Here is a 19,180-nt window from a genome sequence, read left to right as displayed (position 1 = left end):
TTAACAATGCCTAGTATAAGCCTATTTGTGATTTTTGCCATTGTTAGTTTGGTTACAATGCGCAAATCATAGGGGTACTTGTCCAGTCCAATGCCGGATAGCAAATCATCGGTGGACTCCATCTTAAGGTCACAAAATAATTAAATAATATACTCTAAAAACATTTTACACCACGTTACCTAAAAGTGTCGGGAAAATAAATACTACAATTTTTGTTTTTTTGTTTTTGTTTTCGGTTATTTACCGGTCTCAAATAGTTCTGCGTATTTAGAGCTAGCAAATATGTATTTCCTAAACTCCCGTGAGAGGCACGTAAACGAAGTTTGTAACCAATAAATAAAAAAGTAAATCTCAAAGTGTTGTAATGAGTTTCTCTTGCCGCGCTCATGAGTTTGAAAGTTAGAAAAGAATCGAAGCTATTACAGCTAGCTGTGTACCAAAATCTCCAAAATCAAAAATTAAATCAACGAGTGCAATCGAAATTTTTGTTCACGTTCGATATAAAATAACCACGAAAGTCGAAGCGAGTAATGCGTGTATTTTTTACTCGGCTGTATATACCAATATACATGTTTGTTTAAAAGCTATTTGTGACGTATATTTGCTGCGATTTGCGAATCCACGTGCCCGGGATTAACGTTTGCTCACTCCAGAAAGTCTCCTCGATGGTGCAGTCAGACAGATAAGTGTGACAGTTTTTATAAGGACAAATTGTTGAGCCGTGAACCAATCTATTTAGAGTCATCTTTCAGATTTCAAAGTATTGTTATTTTGAGAGTTATCGTAATGTAGGACATCGGGAGTGTATCGCATAGACAAAAACTTCCATTCACTACTTTCCAGCGATGCCCAAGAGGCGATGATGGATTCTGGAGTCTGTATGTTATGCAGGATAATGCAGGATTGATAGTTAGCTCTTTTGACTTTTTGTCTTAAGTTATCACAATCTAGTGGTATGTTTCCTCCAAGCCCTGTCGGTACAGAAAAGTAGGACGGTAAACCACATTTCATTTGTATGCTTCAAAGTCACCGAATAGCTTTTTCTAATATTGGTGAACGTTTCGGAATGGGTGCATTCATAGTCTTTTAAAGGGTTTTAAGAGAACATTTGACTTTAATATAATATTGTTGAAATATTTAAAGTCAAAGGTTCTCTGAAATGCCTGCTCCTCCATAATCTTGGCAATAGGTTCCGAATTTAGCTGCCATCCATTATAAGCTTTAGGAAAATCAAGACGTCACAATGTCTACATATGTCCCTTCACGGCGCCCATGTTGGTGGTTTGCTGAGGTTTGGTGATGCTGGAGCGCGAGTTTTTTCCCCAACCAACATAGCCATTGCACTTCTATTCGTCCTCTGTTGGCTGAAAGTTTGGCGTCATATTCAAAATGAATGCCGCCGTTGCGTCTTGCCAAGAATTATTATCGATCAAAGATTTTGCACGCCTTTATGTAAGTTTATATATTCAATGTAAACAATGTTACATTTACCATGATTGTAGTACTACTAATGCCATAGGCCTACAGACACTAGCCACTCCACGCCACTACTCTCACTAGGCCTACATAAGCAGCAGATGACAAATTAAGCAGCAAGAACACTAATTGTCCTGCACAAGTTTTTGTGACCGTTAAGCGATTCGTGGGGAATAAAAGCAAGTAAGTAATTCTTACATAGTGATCACAAAAATGTAACCACTTGTAAGTTCCAATAAGAAAATAGCTCGATTAAAATGAGGTAGGCGTAACACATCTTATGTAGCACCATGAGTCTTTCTGTGAGACGTGGAGAGCGGACCACTCCTAAAACCGGTCGTCACATCCTACGTATGACCCATGCATCTTTTCTGACTACATATCTTGTTAGCCTTGTGATCTTCTAGTATTTTCACTTGTCATCTTTGGCTTCCCCTTCACGTTGTGTATTCTCTCTTTTTTATCTAAATAATTAAGACATTTGTCTTTCCATTTTATATATCAAGCTACTTACATATGGTACAATTCATAATAGAATAATAAAGTCATTCTCTCAAATCTCACCCAGCCAGACTCGCTTGGGTAATAGAAATTGCTACATCATATGGTATAGGAACCCAGATGGTAATCTCTCTGGAAACGAATGAAAATCTGCCTTAAAAGTTTGCCAAGATTTATTTTATAGGACTCGTGGACACCACACACAGACTAGGCTATCCATGACCCTGAACCTGTGCAATTACTGAAAGGATTGGTTGCTTAAGCCAAATGATGCGATTAATAAATTTCCAATCGTGTGTGATCTGGGGATATTTTGTTGACGCATAGAACCAGCTATGTTTTGGTTCTATAACTTTCTTTATGTGTCAGTCTGTCGATTATATTTTTTGTGCATATTTAGTAGGATTAGCCAAAGACTTTAATTAATAAGATATAATGCCACCATTATATTAATTATAAGAGCAAAAATTCTAGCAATATTGCTACATTTACCCTAATCATAGACTAATAACCAATTCTGTGGTTGTTGCGTAATAAATGTAAGCCAGTAAAGTAGGGGTGTTATGCTTACATACCCAAACCTTCAGTACCGTTATGTTTCTCCAAGCAAGACTTAAACTAGGGCTAATGCTAGGGGCATTCTTCAGATGATGAGTGGGAAGGACAGCATTGATTCATAAAAAAAATCCGATTTTATTCTGACTGAAAACCAACATAATCTCTCTTATTGGTTTAAACAATATTTATTTGCAATGTTTACAATTTGTATAGCTAAATTACGATATGTAGGATACGAAAACAAGCATGAATATGCTTATACATGTAAATATCGCTTCCTGAAAATAATGTATTAATAATGAGAATATACACACATATACATAATCGACTACAACAAATAAAAAAAAATTACAAAAAAAGATGGTACGGGGTAGTTATCAGTGTCGAGGAAAGCAGGCAGTAAGCATTTTACTATAGTTGAAATTCTGGACAAGGATTACTTAATGTAGAACTCATAATTTGAATCGTTTAGTTTGATTTATGAAGGTTCGTAAGGTGTTGAATATTGAATGATTAATATCTGGAGGAACATTTTCAATTCAAAAGAGCAGTACTTTGCGGTTTTGATATTTTAGATCAAGTGTATCCAGTCTTTTAGATCGTTGGTCGGTATACAGTGGACAATGAGAAAAGTAATGATCACAGTTTTCAACTGATTTACAACAGACACACATTGGATCATTTGATATGTGCATCATGACTTTGTGGTGGTTTGGGTCACTTTTACAATGCCCCAGTTTGCATTGAATTATTTCGAAAAATCTGTAAATGAAGTAAAATATGTCCTTAGAAGGAGATGAATATTTTGATTTGATCTTTGACTTAAAGTTTTATATGGACTCTGTATTTAGAATGGTGCTATTCAAACATACAACAAAGACCAAGGGCTACAGTGTGCCAAAATGACCCCAAAAAATGAAAAATTGCCATTGCCCTGTGTACTCCGTTGATGCGTCGTATTCACTCAAAGCATCCATGCAGTGCAGAACTCGTGTTCGTTGATGCCTCGGGAATTTTCCTCCTACTAACGCATAGTGTAGCTGGGGGTTTACCACTCGCCTGCCTTATCACAACATCAGAATCAAGGGAGACCATCACTTGTGCCCTAGATCTTTATAAGGAATTACTGACATCAGATCCATTTTATGGTCGTGGTATACAAGGACCTGCAGTTTTTCTGACAGATGATTACGATGCTAAACAGCCTAGCTTAAATAAAGCCTTCCCACATGCCCGACTCCTGCTCTGTGTCTTCCACCTGCTTCATGCAATGTGGAGTTATCTATGTGACAGTAAACATCGAATCTGCAAAGAACATAGACCACATCTCCCCGGCCTGTTAAAAGCTATGGTTTATGCCGATACTGTTGACCTCTTGGAACAATCATATACTGAACTTTGTGCTGATCCAAATGCGACCCACTATGATCAGTTCCTTGTACACGCTGAAAAAGTTTATGATCGTAGACGTGATTGGGCGAATCCGCTGCTCCCATCCTCAATCTAAGACTCAAGCATACGACATACTCCTGAGAAATGTTAGAAAAGAAACATTTTGAATATGTAAAGTCAGATGAAATAAACGTTTTGCAACAAAGGTATCAGATTTCAACAAAATTAATTTTCATTTCAACATAATTAATTTTGATTTCGCTCTTTGTGGTTGCCATTTAGGATTTTCTGCTCTCCTGGGGATAGCCTGTGATTATCAGATGTAGCGAATTACAAAGCATGATGATTGATAATTCCGTCATTGACTTTTGTGCCGATATAAAGAATTTAGGTGCTTATCTTGAGTCATCCTTATCAATGGAAAAACATGTGTCACATCTGCTATTATCACATATACGGCACCTTACTATGCAAGATCCTGCTAAAACGGTTGTGAAGTCTTTGGATTTTTCACGAATTGATTATTCCAACGGGTTGTCCTCAAAACTAATGGAAAACGTACAGAGCATTGGTTCAATCAATTTGAATGCGGTTTTCACCATTTTGTAACTGTTCGTATTTCTCAACTTTTATGTTGAGGCATTGTGGCCTCTACGACGCATGCGTATGGGCTAATTTTCAGTTCAAAAGTGAAAACAGTGAAAATTCTGAGCGTAACTTTCATTTTTTATTTTTGCAGATTTCGACTTGAAAATTTCAGAATACATGAAGTCGGATTTTCAGTTTCTTTAATTTTGCCTTATTTGAAAATAGTTGTCAATACGAATCGTCTATCAACATATTAGAGAAATCTCATCAAGTTAAAATTCACCAGAAGTGCCACCATTTTGAAAATGTAAGTCAGTCTTCAAAATCCTATAATTTTTATCCAATTTAAATATCGTCATATTTCTTGAAAGCATTCACAATTCGCAATGGATCGGCGCGATTCGAATTTTGATATTTGACCTAGATTTGTTTTAAAGTGACATCATAAAATTGATTTTAAAAAGTACAAGACTCAGTGAGTAAGTCGCTGCCTCGCTAACCAGGGGGGTCGCTACCGGTATTGCCCGAGACAGTTCCTCGCGGTTTCCTCATGTGCCTGGTGTAGATTGGAGGGCCGGTCAAGGTACAATTTTCAGTCGTTCAGGTTGGACAAAACTTGCGGTCCTATGTACACATTGCTGTACAACAAAAGGAACCCTTGGCAGTTTAAATTCGTAATACGAGTAGACCGTCAATTTCTATCTGATTTTAAGGGCAAGGTAAAGTGACACCATCTTGTTGCATAGTAGTCTCAACACCAACAAGGCTAAAGATATTATTTCCCAACACAGAATAGTGGCCCTTGGATACAAACGTCCAAAATAAACTATATTACTCACAATACACTATTTCACTGTCAATACCCCTTTAATTCGTACATTCACGTGTTATCAGTAAACAATAATTTCAGTTTTATCACTTTCTTGTCTAATCACGGTTACACCTACAGACAAAACGATAAAACTTGGGGGCAGCTTTTATCTCTCTATTTATACTCTGATCTATGTAGTACAGTAGTCGAGTCTAAGATTTTCGAGTTGCTCTCTTATTTCCTTGTAGTGTGATATTTCCACGTCTTGCTACCACGGAGTTTGGATCCGCCATTTTCTTTTTCAATCTTGAAAATGACCCTTCATATCTTTAGACGAGTGATGCGAATATTCGTTAAACTGATAACTATTAGCGGAACATTGTATAGATAGGCTAGGGTTTCATTTACATCACCATACATACAATTATGTCATATTCCCTTTAGTAATAACACATTTCGCCGTTGTATAAATGAAAACAATGTTTCGTATGTAGCCTTCTTGTCCGAATATCTGGTATGTCCTTGACCTTATGCCAATATCAATGAGCAAAGTGTTATTTTTAAAATAAAAAATCATATTTTAAATACAAATGGGTTGTCAATTACAGGATTTTATAATATTAAAAAAATAAGTCATGCATGAACTCATTGATGCGAGCAACACTTCCTTTGAGTGGTAATTCAACACAGAAAGATAAATAAAAATGTAGTAATGACTTTTTGACTAATACTATCACAATTATCCTTACATCAGTTGGTAAATGGTCACATCTTTTAATATCAAAATTATTCATATGGACCGTTCTGTAAATCGATGACAACAGAACTGTCAAAATCTGAGCTATCATGGCAGCCGTTGTAGGCTTGTTTCTAAATTTTGGATAGATTATTAATTCATTTATGTTAGAATAATAATCATTCTGGGGGTCTGATATAGAATTTGTTACCTAGATATAATTTTTGTGAGGCAAATTCATTTCTATGGAGTACCATTTGAAACACATCATATTTTCTAAACAATCATTCAGCTGGACCTTTCCACATTCAATAGTGGGCTATTATTGTAAATTTAAGATTAAACAATGTGTTGAGTGTGAATAAATATTAAATAAAATTTATAACAAATTATTTTACTGTAAATCTTAGTAAAAATCTTTAATTGTCAGTACATCTTTATGCTTCCTGGCACAAAGTTTCAAGGGGTGATTTAAGAAGTAATACAAATGATAACAATGTGTATTCATTATAAAAAATTGCTGAAAACCAAAAGCAGTTTCAAGGAAATTGTGATGCAGTATTTTCAATATTCCATACAGACCCGAAACATTTAATCCAAATGATGTTTAAGATGGTACTCCATACAAAATGTCTGAAAGTAGTTCCTTGAAAAAATAGAGGATATTTGAAAAATAAAAGTTTAATTATATGGACATGGTGTGCTAAAACAAAGATAGTTTTCAAAATTTGAAGTCCTGATGGTTGTAGTGTATATATTCAGGTATCTCTGTGAGACTTTGTGATTTCCCATGTTGAGTTGTTTACTCTGTAGCTGCGCAGTGCTGAATGATTTTTGATTTTCATCCATTTTTTATTGTTCAGTATCATCACAAGCACGTCTGGACCACAAAATAAAGGCACTAAAGGTGTTGTTAATGATTTTTTGAGGACCCCCTTGCCCTTAAAAACCGTTTAAATATATCACCGTTACACCATAATGATGTTTGAGTTTGAATTTCGTAAAAGTTTTACAACAATCGATCTTAAAACATATATAGGTTATGTGCAATTTGTTTTGTTTTGTTGGGGGTTTTTTTTTTTGGGGGGGGGGCTCTTTTTTTTGTTTTTGTTAAAAGAAAACCAACGAAATTTTGCTTGCTGAAATGTTTTTGCTATATAAGATAGGGACTTTTTGATAGATTTTAATACTACTTTTTTTTTCTTTAAGAAATTAAAGATGTTAATATTAATGTTTAAGTGTATGATTGGTTTCTATAACAAGAGCATCGCTAACGCTTTGATTGAGATGGTACTTTTTAAAATGAAGCGAATCAAATATGAAATGGCTGCAATGAATGTAATATGACAAGAGGCGAAGAAGGCTAGGCGTTGGGTTTGTTTTGACAAATTTACAGACTAAATATTAACAAAAAAGTGAGTGTGACACCGCCTCAGGGGATCGGGGCATGCACCAAAATAGATAGTTGCTGTTTTTACGGTATAAGGAATTGCAGAATTGAATACAACGATTGGGCGTGGCTCTGCCCCTGGGTGTTGGATATGGAACAATATAAAAAGTACCATCCTGTTATTAAAATAATTGATATGCTGAATTTGAACAAAATCTGTTAATTATTGCAACCGGTATATCATTTACAGACAGATTACCAACAAAAATTGGGTGTGGCACGGCGGGGGCGGGGGGATAAGGAATAAGTATACCAAGTTCCAAGATAATCCATTCACAATTGTGACTTTCGGGCGCTAAACGCAAAAATTGGGCGTGACCCTGGCCGTGGGGGTCGAGACATGCATCAAAATCAATAGTTCCCGCTCTTAGGCTATAAGCAATACATATGCCAAGTTCCAAGCTGATCCATTTAGAAATGCGGCCTGTATACAATAACACAAAATTTGGGCGTGCCTCTGCCCCTTGGAGTCGGGACATGCAGTAGCTGTCTTTAGGCTATAAGGAATACATAAGCCAAGTTCCAAGACCATCCATTAAGAATCGAAGCCTGTAGGCAACACACAGACATACAAAATGGGTATGCAAAGTATCAAAAGGATCTGTTAGGCGAAACACAAGACACATACAAAAATTGGGAAAAGAAAGAACTGCCACCAATAGGCCGACTACATTCAGGGAAACAATCTCTATTCTGAATCTGTATGAAGCCCAGTATTAAACAACTACTGTCATGATTGAAAGAAATTATTTTTCTGATAGTACTATTGTAAACATTGAAATGAAATAAAATGAAATCCGTCAGTACTATTGTAAACATTGAAATGAAATAAAATGAAATCCGTCAGCTCCAACCGGGCTATATTGCGCCAAACATATTGTGAATATTACGAGACAGGCTAAATTAAATCACAGAAAAACATTATATGCATAAATAAAAACACTTTTATGCATATAAATATTAAATGAAATGATATATATATATATATATATATACAATTAAAATTTATGACAAAATCCTGTCTCTTTTAAAAAGTCTAACACATTACCATATAGACCCGGTTGGGCAAACAATTGATGTAATGACTGACAACGGTAAAAATTCGATCTAATATTCTTGAAATGCTTGCACACAATCAAAATGTGCTTAACTGTCAAAGGAATATGACAGTGTTCACATTCTGGTTGAGGCTCTCGCTTTAAAATGAAAATATGAGTTAAAAAAGTATGACCAATGCGAGAGCGACACAAAACAACTTCATCGCTCCTGTTAGTTCTATGGGGGTTGGGCCAATCTCCTAAGAGAGGCTTAATGTGATGAAGTTTGTTAGTGCCTGCAAGATCCCACGACCGTTGCCAACGGCCATAAATTAAATGATTAATTGAAGGTTTAAAATCCTTATATGGAATTAAAAAGGGTGATTGTGGAAGATCTAAAGCAGCTTTGGCAGCAAAATCTGCTTGATCATTCCCCCTTATATCTACGTGACTGGGGAGCCAGCAAAAGACGACGTCTTTGCTGTTGAATTCGTAAGATAGTAGCAGACGATAAACATCTGCTACTAATGGGTGTTCAAGCTGTTTTTTGTTGATTGCTTGAAGCGAGGATAGAGAAGCAGTAAAGATGATATACTTTAAAGATGAAAAGGATTTTATGAACTCCAAGGCCTGAATAATGGCCTGGAGCTCAGCTGTAAAAATTGAAGCAGCAGGTGAAAGACACACAGAAATGGTCTAAGATGGCGTCACGGTAGCCGAGGCTACCCGATCACCATCCTTAGAACCATCCGTGTAAATAGGGGCATAATCACCATACTTAGACTTTAACTCTCTAAGGAGAGATTGGAACACCGTAGAGCTAGTATCTTTTTTTTGTTTTGAGTTAAATCTAAATCGATGTTTGGGGGTGATATAGCCCACGGTAGAGTCCTAAATACAGGAGTATTCCCAATACTGTCAAGGCCGATACCAGCCTCAGACAAAAGGGGCTGTATGCGAATACCGAATGATGGAATGACATTAGTCTTCACCAGATATAAATGCTCATGAAGAGGTCTAAATATGGTGTTAAATGAAATGCGATTCTGTTGTGCAGTGAGGGCTCATGCACCTCGACGTATAAACTGTCCACTTGAGATGTACGAAATGCTCCTAAACTGATTCTAAGTCCCTGGTTGTGTATGGTGTCGAGCTCTTTGAGATAAGACTCGCTGGCAGACCCATACACAATACACCCATAATCGAGTTTTGATCGAATTAATGCTCGATATAATGGAAGCAAGACCTTACGGTCTGCTCTCCAGTCAGTATTTGATAGGACTTGATATTGCCATTTCAGACATTTCTTTTTGAGGTTTTTAATGTGGGGGATAAATGATATATCAAATATCAGCCCAAGAAATTTGGTTTCATCCACAACTGGAAGGCGACTGCCATCCAAGTATAGTTCTGGATCGGGATGCAAACCTCGTTTCTGACAGAAATGCATGCAGACAGTCTTGGATTTCGAAAATCGAAATCCATTTTTGGTTGCCCGTTGTTGAAGTGAATTCAAACAAAGCTGCAACTTACGTTCGATTATCCGCATGTCTGTAGAACCATAGCACATCTGAAAGTCCTCAACATAAAGAGCGCCGTTTGTACCTGGTTTAAGGCACGCTGGGATTGTATCAATTTTAATCGCAAAAAGAGTAGGAGATAATATACTTCCCCGAGGAACCCACATTTCCTGAGGAAATGGGTCAGAGATATTGATCCCAGTCGTACCTTAAATGACCTATCTTCCAGGAAATTTTTAATAAAGATAGGTAAGCGACCTCGTAGCCCGAGGTTATGGAGGTCGCGCATGATACCATGTTTCCATGTAGTATATTAAGCTTTCTCCAGATCAAAATATATTGCAACTAAATGTTGCTTCTGGATGAAAGCGTCCCTGACGAACGTTTCAAATCGAACGAGTGCTCCTTTGGGACCGAAATCCACATTTGAGGTCAGTAATGAGGTTGTTGGACTCTGGGTACCAAACAAGCCTTCGATTGACCAATCTCTCCATGGTTTTGCACATACAGCTAGTTAAAGCGACCGGACAATAGTTGGTAGGATTCGTATGATCTTTACGCGGTTTAGGGATGGGAATTATTGTGGCTTCATGTCATGAAGGAGGGAAATTCCCATCAACCCAAATCTGGTTAAAAAGATCCAGTAAGAAAAAGAGTGTTGGAAAAGGTAAATGTTTTAAAATCTGGTAGTGTATTTCATCTGGACCAGTTGCAGTATCGCGAGCTCGTTTAAGTGCGTCACGGAGCTCTGCAACGGAAAAGTGATCATTGTAACATTCACCATTGCAGGACTTGCAATTAAATCGCCTTTTCTTCTGTTGATTTTTTATGCCCCGAAAGGCATCAGAGGAGAAATTGGATGATGAATTGAGTGAAAATGTACTGGCCAGAGAATTAGCAATATCAGGAAATGTTGTTAAGGTGGTATTATCAACGTTAAGATGGTTAACTGATAAAGCACTACTTTTACCTTTAATCCTACGAATCCTATCCCATACCGATTTGGATGTGGTACGGGAATTGATCCTAGAGACGTAACCTTGCCATGAAGATTTCTTTGCTTGACGTATGGTTCTGCGGGCCTTCGCCCGGACCATTTGGTATGCCGCAATATTCTCCATGGAAGGGTGGTTCTTTAATCGTCTCAGGGTATGATCACGCTCTTTAAGAGCGGATTTGCAATCGTCATTATACCATAGTTTATTGGAACGTTTTGCTTCGGTCGTGGTTTTTGGAATCGCCTGCTCAGCTACATCTTGAAGAATTGAAGTGAATAAGGCCATGGGCTCATCTGCATCTTCTAACTCTTTTGTATCAAGAGAGAAGAGATACAAAGATTCAAACAGAGCCCAATCAGTCTTATGCAACTTCCACCTCTGAGGTCTTTCGACCAGAGAGGGACCATTATTATCAATCAAGATAGGAAAGTGGTCACTACCAAATAGATCTTAATTTAACCTCCATGTAAAATCCTGAAAAAGGACCGGTGAGCAAATGGTGAGATCCAGGGAAGAAAAAGAAGCTGTGGCAGGATGTAGATAATTAGGCGAGTCATCATTTAATAAACACAAATTATTAATGTTAATGAAGTCCGCTATTTATTTACCTCTGTTGTTATCATCTGGACTACCCCAGAGGGAATGATGACCATTGAAATCTCTCGTAATTATAAACGGGAGAGGAAGTTGTGAAAAAAGGTCATCAAGATCTCTGGGATTAAGATGTAAACTTGGTGGAAGATAAATAGAACAAAGTGTTATAGGAATATGCAAAGTCACATTAACTGCAACTGCCTGTAAAGGCGAGTTGAGGGTGACTTGACTCTGAGGGATATCTCCATTAAGAATAATAGAAACACCCCATGAGCTCTACCATCACCAACTGTGAGATGATGGTAACCAACAAATTGTCTAAAAGACAAAGTGTCCGAATTCCTCAAAAATGTTTCCTGTAAACAAATAGCTAGAGGATTATACTTTTGAATTAAAAGTTGAACTTCATTAAAATTTGGTTTTAAACCACGACAATTCCATTCAATAATGGAATTTACCATTGTCAAGGATAATTTATTGGTGGCGGTTTACCGCCGACGGGGTCATTGCGGACCCCCTCTACGGTAATACCGTCCATCAGATCAACCCCATATTTAGTGAAATGGATAATAGGGTCTTGTGAACCCTTTTTACCCTTCTCACGCAACTTTGCTAATTTCCTTTGTCTTGAAGAAATATATATTTTTTCCTGTGAGGGTGGGATAGCCGTTGACTGCGATCCTGACCCAGTGGACCTGGGATCAGGAGTTGCAGCTTTCGACTTATCCAAGGAAGGCGGTTCCTTGCCATTCTGGACAGAAGAATTGGGATTGGTCCCAATAACTTCAGTTTGGGGCAAGGAAGATGAACCCTCACCAGGCAAGGGCAAAGTTGTTTGAATCGAGCTCTCACATAAATGAGAAGAGCTCGAGGCCCCTTTATTTTGATCTGATGTCGTCCAAGTCTTAAGTTACTGCTTATCAGGCCAGGTTAATCTGTCTGTCTGAATGGAGATGGATTTGGTAGAAACTTTAACTGCACTTGATTTCCCTTGTGGTGCAATAGGGAAAGGTGCAGTTAAATCTACCTGCTTTCTATCATCGACATATGGTATTTTTCGTTCAGACATGACCTGTTGGATTCTTTTCTCTTTTTGCCATATTGGACACTCACGGGAATAAGCAAAGTGCTTTCCCTTGCAGTTAACACAGCAAAATTCCGCCTGGCAGGTAGCACTCTCATGACCATCATGACCACAACGAGCGTAGGTGTCTTTACCTCTGCAGACGGTTTTGCTGTGTCCAAACTTTTGGCACTTGTAGCAACGAAGAGAAGTGGATATATAAGAATCCACAGGTATGTTTAAATAACCTGCCTTGAGAGTCTTTGGTATGTCAGGACGATTGAATGTGAGGATGTAGGTGCGTGTTGGAATCACCTTATCTCCTCGACTAACACTAATTCTTTTGACGTGTTGTACACCTTGAGAAGAAAAGGTATTCTACCATTTCTTCCTCACTGCTGCCTTCAAGGTCCCGGCAACGTATTACACCTCTACTAGAATTTAAAGACCTATGGGGAGACACCTTAATAAGAATGTCTGCCAAAGATGATGATTTCAGAAGCATGGTAGCATGCTGTTCTTTGGCACACTCTATTAAGAGTGTTCCATTCTTAAGTTTTTTTGATAGCCTTGGGCTCACCGGCCAAGCCAGCTATGCCCTTGGTTATCAAAAATGGTGACACTTTTGATAGGGACTCTCAATTAAGAGGAACCTCGGCCAAGACATTGACATTTTAGAATTATTACTAAATATATTAGATTGATTGTTGGGATGGGGGGGGGGGATTGGGGAATCCATGAAGTATTTTTTTTAAGATTCACCCCTCGTCGTCCCCCAGGTTAATGCCCTGCCTACTAAGGGGAGGACTAGCGCGGATATCCAGCGCGTGGCCTCAGGGCTCGACGGGAGGTATACTCAAGCCAGAAAGTAAAAATACTTATCTGTAGCATATACCGAGGACACAAAGGTGCTGAGCATGGAAAACAACAAAGCATTGGAAATGAGAAATGTACATTCTACAGAGCTAAAACGACCAAAGCCGATTGATCAGAGTTGGACACTCTGACCTCCCGTCTAGGTGAACCATGGGCCAAAGAAATGTGTTGCCGAGAAAGGGCCCGCAAGCCAAATCCCTACTCTAGTCGCCTTTTACGACACGCAGGACATACGAAGGGTATATTCTTATCACCCTCTACACCCCAGGGGGGCTGACAGAAATGATTCCAGATGGCGTGACGGTAGCCGAAGCTACCCGATCACCGTCTTTGGAACCATCTGTGTAAATGGGAGCATAATCACCATATTTAGATCGCAACTCTCGAAAGAGAGACTGAAACACCATGGAGCTAGTATCTTTCTTTTTATTTTTTGTTAGCTCTAGATCGATCTACGGTGGAGAAATAGAGTCCAGGGTGGCGTTTTAAACAGAGGGGTATTTGCAATAATGTCATTGCTGATGCCAGCCTCTGACAAAAGGGGTTGGATGCGAATACCGAATGATGGAATCACGTTAGTTTTCAGTAAATACCGATGTTCATGATATGGTCTAAATATGGTGTTATATGAAATATGATGAGGCAGAGATGCAATTTTTGTAGCATACTGCAGTGCCAGTTTATCACGTCTGTCGTGCAATGAGGGTTCGTACGCCTCGACGTATAAGCTCTGCACTGGAGATGTACGGAATGCTCCTAGACTGATTCTAAGTCCTTGGTTGTGTATGGTGTCATGCTCTTTGAAATAAGACTCGCGGGCTGACCCATACACAATACACCCATAATCGAGTTTGGATCTTATTAATGCTCGATATAATCTGAGCAAGACCTTACGGTGTGCTCCCCAGTCAGGGCTTTCAGACATTTCTTCTTGAGGGTTTTGATATGGGGAATAAATGATAATTTCTTATCAAATATCAAACCCAAGAATTTTGTTTCATCCACAACTGGAATGGGGCTTCCATCCAGTGGTAGCTCCGGATCAGGATATAAACCTCTTCGTTGACAAAAGTGCATACAAAGCTGTAACTGACGTTCGATTGTCTGCATGCTTGTCGATCCGTAACACATCTGAAAGTCATCAACATATAGAGAGCCGTCGACCCCGCGTTTAAGGCACGTCAATATCGTATTTATTTTAATAGAAAAAAGTGTGGGAGATAATATACTTCCCTGAGGAACCCCCATTTCCTGAGGAAATGGGTCAGAGAATATTGATCCCAAACGTACCTTAAACGACCTATCTTCTAAGAAGTTTTTAATGAAGATAGGTAAGCGACCCCGCAGACCGAGGTTATGCAGGTCGCGCATGATACCATATTTCCATGTGTTATCATAAGCTTTCTCCAGATCAAAAAATATAGCAACTAAATGTTGTTTCTGGACGAAAGCATCACTGACAAAACGTTTCAAATCTAACGAGATGATCAAGAGTGCTCCTTTGAGACCGAAATCCGCATTGGAGGTCTGTAATGAGGTTGTTGGACTCTGGGTACCAAACAAGCCTTCGATTGACCAATCTCTCCATGGTTTTGCACATGCAGCTAGTTAAAGCGATCGGGCGATAGTTGGTAGGATTCGTATGATCTTTACGCGGTTTAGGGATGGGAATTATTGTGGCCTCATGCCACGAAGGAGGGGAAATTCCCATCAACCCACATCTGGTTAAAAAGATCCAGTAAGAAAAAGAGTGTTGGAAAAGGTAAATGTTTTAAAATTTTGTAGTGAATTTCATCTGGTCCAGTTGCAGTATCTCGAGCTCGTTTAAGAGAATCACGGAGTTCAGCAATAGAAAACTTTTCATTATAACATTCATCATTACGGGACTTGAAATTAAGTCGCCTTTTCTCCTGCTTATGTTTAATGCCCTGAAAAGCATCAGAGGAGAAATTGGATGATGAATTGAATGAGAAAGTACTGGCCAGAGAATTAGCGATATCAGGAAATGTTGTTAGGGTGGCATTATCAACATTTAGATGGTTAACTGATAATGCACTACTTTTACCTTTAATTCTACGAATCCTATCCCATACCGATTTGGAAGTGGTACGGACATTTATCCTCGAGACATAACCCTGCCATGAAGATTTCATTGCTTGGCGTATGGTTCTACGAGCCTTCGCCCGGACCATTTGGTATGCAGCAATATTCTCCATGGATGGGTGATTCTCAAGGCGTCTTAAAATACGATCACGCTCCTTAAGAGCGGATTTGCAATCGTTATTATACCATGGTTTATTGAAACGCTTTGGCTCAGTCGTGGTCTTTGGGGTCGCCTGCTCAGCTACATCTTGAAGAATTGAAGTGAATAAGGCCATGGGCTCATCTGTATCTTCTAACTCTCTTGTATCAAAAGAGAAGAGACACAAAGATTCAAAAAGAGCCCAATCTGCCTTATGCAACTTCCACCTCTGAGGTCTTTCAACCGGAGAGGGACCATTATTATCTATCAAGATCGGGAAGTGGTCACTACCACACAAATCTTCATTTACCCTCCACTTAAAATCCTGAAATAGGACCGGAGAGCAAATGGTTACATCGAGGGGGTGCAAATAGTTAGATCAAGGGAAGAAAAGGAAGCTGTGGCAGGATGCAGATAAGTAGGCGAGTCGTCATTTTACAAACACAAATTATTAAGGTTAATGAAGTCCGCTATTTGTTTACCTCTGTTATATATCATCCGGACTACCCCAGAGTGAATGATGACCATTGAAATCTCGCGTAATTATAAACGGGAGTGGAAGTTGTGCAACAAGGTCATCAAGATCTCTGAGGTTCAGATGTAAATTTGGTGGAAGATATACAGAGCAAAGTGTGATAGGAATATGTAGAGTCACCCCAACTGCAACTGCCTGTAAAGGCGAGTTAAGGGCGACTTTACTCTGCAGAATATTTCCATTAAGAAAAATGGAAACACCACCGTGTGCTCTACCATCATTATTAGCAAAATGATGATAGGCAACAAAATGTCTGAGTGATAATACAACTGTATTCTTTAAAAATGTTTCTTGTAAACAAATAGCTAAGGGGTTAAATTTTTGAATGATGACCATTGAAATCTCGCGTAATTATAAACGGGAGTGGAAGTTGTGGAACAAGGTCATCAAGATCTCTGAGGTTCAGATGTAAATTTGGTGGAAGATATACAGAGCAAAGTGTGATAGGAATATGTAGAGTCACCCTAACTGCAACTGCCTGTAAAGGCGAGTTAAGGGCGACTTTACTCTGCAGAATATTTCCATTAAGAAAAATGGAAACACCACCGTGTGCTCTACCATCATTATTAGCAAAATGATGATAGGCAACAAAATGTCTGAGTGATAATACATCTGTATTCTTTAAAAATGTTTCTTGTAAACAAATAGCTAAGGGGTTAAAGTTTTGAATTAAGATTTGACCACGACAATTCCATTGCATAATGGAATTAGCCATGTTCAGGGAGGTTTAACAGGACTTCTATGATGTTGTTTGGGGTCATGTACTTCAACAACAACATCCATAAGATTGTCCTGTATCCCGAACCTGTTAAAGGTTCCGACAGGATCCTCGTCACCCTTCCTACTACGGAAGGTATGCAATTTTGACCCTCTAGGAACGCCTTTATCAGAACGTTCCTTGTTTTATCGGTTCTGGGTGGATTTCCACCAACTGGCTGAGGAGTGGGGGGCTGTAAACATTGAAATAAAATATATGCGAAAAAGTTTCAAGAATACTTGTGTCCCTATTTATACCAAAATTGAAAAACATGCGTTAAAACGGAACGCTAAATGTTGATTGTGCTCGTCCTCCCCTGATTCTGATGCTTCACAATGTGATAAAAAAAAACCTGAAGCCTCTATTGCGTTCATAAGATTTTCGGCAAAGAGGGGGTTAGGCAACTCCGGAACGGAAGGTCACAGAATGCAGACCAACAGAAAATGATGAGAATCGACAAAATCGACATCTTAAATTAACAAAAATTGTGACCTCTAGAGTGTTCCCAACTAGAGGACGAACATCGGCGACGACATGATATGTCCACGTGAAAATGTGCGCAGTCCTAAAGTTTGGAGGGAGTGAGTGTCTGGATTGATTGTAACTGTTCATTTAAACTTGTTTTGTTTTGTGTGGTTCCTCCGGGTTGGGCCCGTGTAAGTGTGGTGTGTGTGTGTAGGGGGGGGGGGGGGGTGTGCTTGAGCAGACGATAATTTATCTGGCAGGGATCATTCTGTACTTTTTGGTTACATGTGAATTTATGGTACTTTTAATGTGTCCTTATCCACATCTTTCATCACAAACAATTTATCTTACAGAAGGTATTTTATACTTAGAATAGCGACTGTAACGTTTCATTTTTACTTGGTTTTATGAACCTCCAGAGGTTAATTTGTCTTCCATTATGTATTTTATTCTTATTGATTTATGTGCTACCCACGATGTTTTATCCAGACCATTTTAGGATCCCTTAGACCACACGCAATAGGAGGTCCACATCAGACATTCATATCTGCCATAAATATGTTAGCGTACACAATAATGTTCCTGTACTTGGATATTGGTACCTTTGATTGACCAAAATGCTCCGGGCTACTGATCTAAAGGGGGAATTGCAATAATCTAGTTTTGAAATAATCAGTGTGGAACGGTTTGATTTGTATTCTGTATATAACGGCACTAACCTTGACTTGCCCATTCCTTGGTTCCCACTTAACAACAACGGCATTAAACGCCCTTTCGTCTATGCTTCCTGGTCCAACGCCCTGGCTGTTTTTGGTATCTGCATAAGGATATTGATAATGCAAGTAATTAATCTTTATATTTTATCCCGATAGGTATTGTGTTGAAGTGTATGGATAGATACGTACCAATATCTCAACACACAATCGTCCAGCTTATCGAGTTTACTGATAGGTCTAAAATTAGGCATTTTCATACACTGGTATGCTTAACAATCCTTGATATTGATTGGTCACAGCAATACAGAATAAACAAGCCAACAGTGCAATCGATGACGATCGTCTCAGTCCCAAAATAAATGTCAATTTCATTTATCCATTTATTAAGTATCAAGCATGTCAGTTGCCTAAAACTGCATAACCGAGACCTATCGAAATGAAATGAAATGTGGTTTTATGGCACGTCAGCGCCAAACATATGGTGAATATTGCGAGACAGGCTAAATTATATCACAGAAAAACATTATATGCATAAATAAAAACAATATCACAGTTAATAAAATTAAAAATAAAATACAACGTTTATACATATAAACATTAAATACAAAAATGAAATGATATACATATATACAATTAAAATTTATGATAAAATCCGGTCTCTTTTAAAAAGTTTAACGCTGTTAGTTCTATAGGAGTTGGGCCAGTCTCCTAAGAGATGCTTAATGTGATGAAGTTTGTTTGTGTCTGCATGATCCCATAAATAAAAAGATTGATTGAAGATTTAAAATCGGAAAATGGTAATAGAAATTCTGATATGGGAAGATCTAAAGCAGACTTGGCAGCTAAGTCTGCTTGATAATTCCCT

Source organism: Patella vulgata, chromosome 4, assembly GCF_932274485.2.
Source record: "Patella vulgata chromosome 4, xgPatVulg1.2, whole genome shotgun sequence".
In the NCBI taxonomy this organism is placed as follows: domain Eukaryota; kingdom Metazoa; phylum Mollusca; class Gastropoda; family Patellidae; genus Patella; species Patella vulgata.
This window is presented reverse-complemented; position numbering follows the sequence as displayed.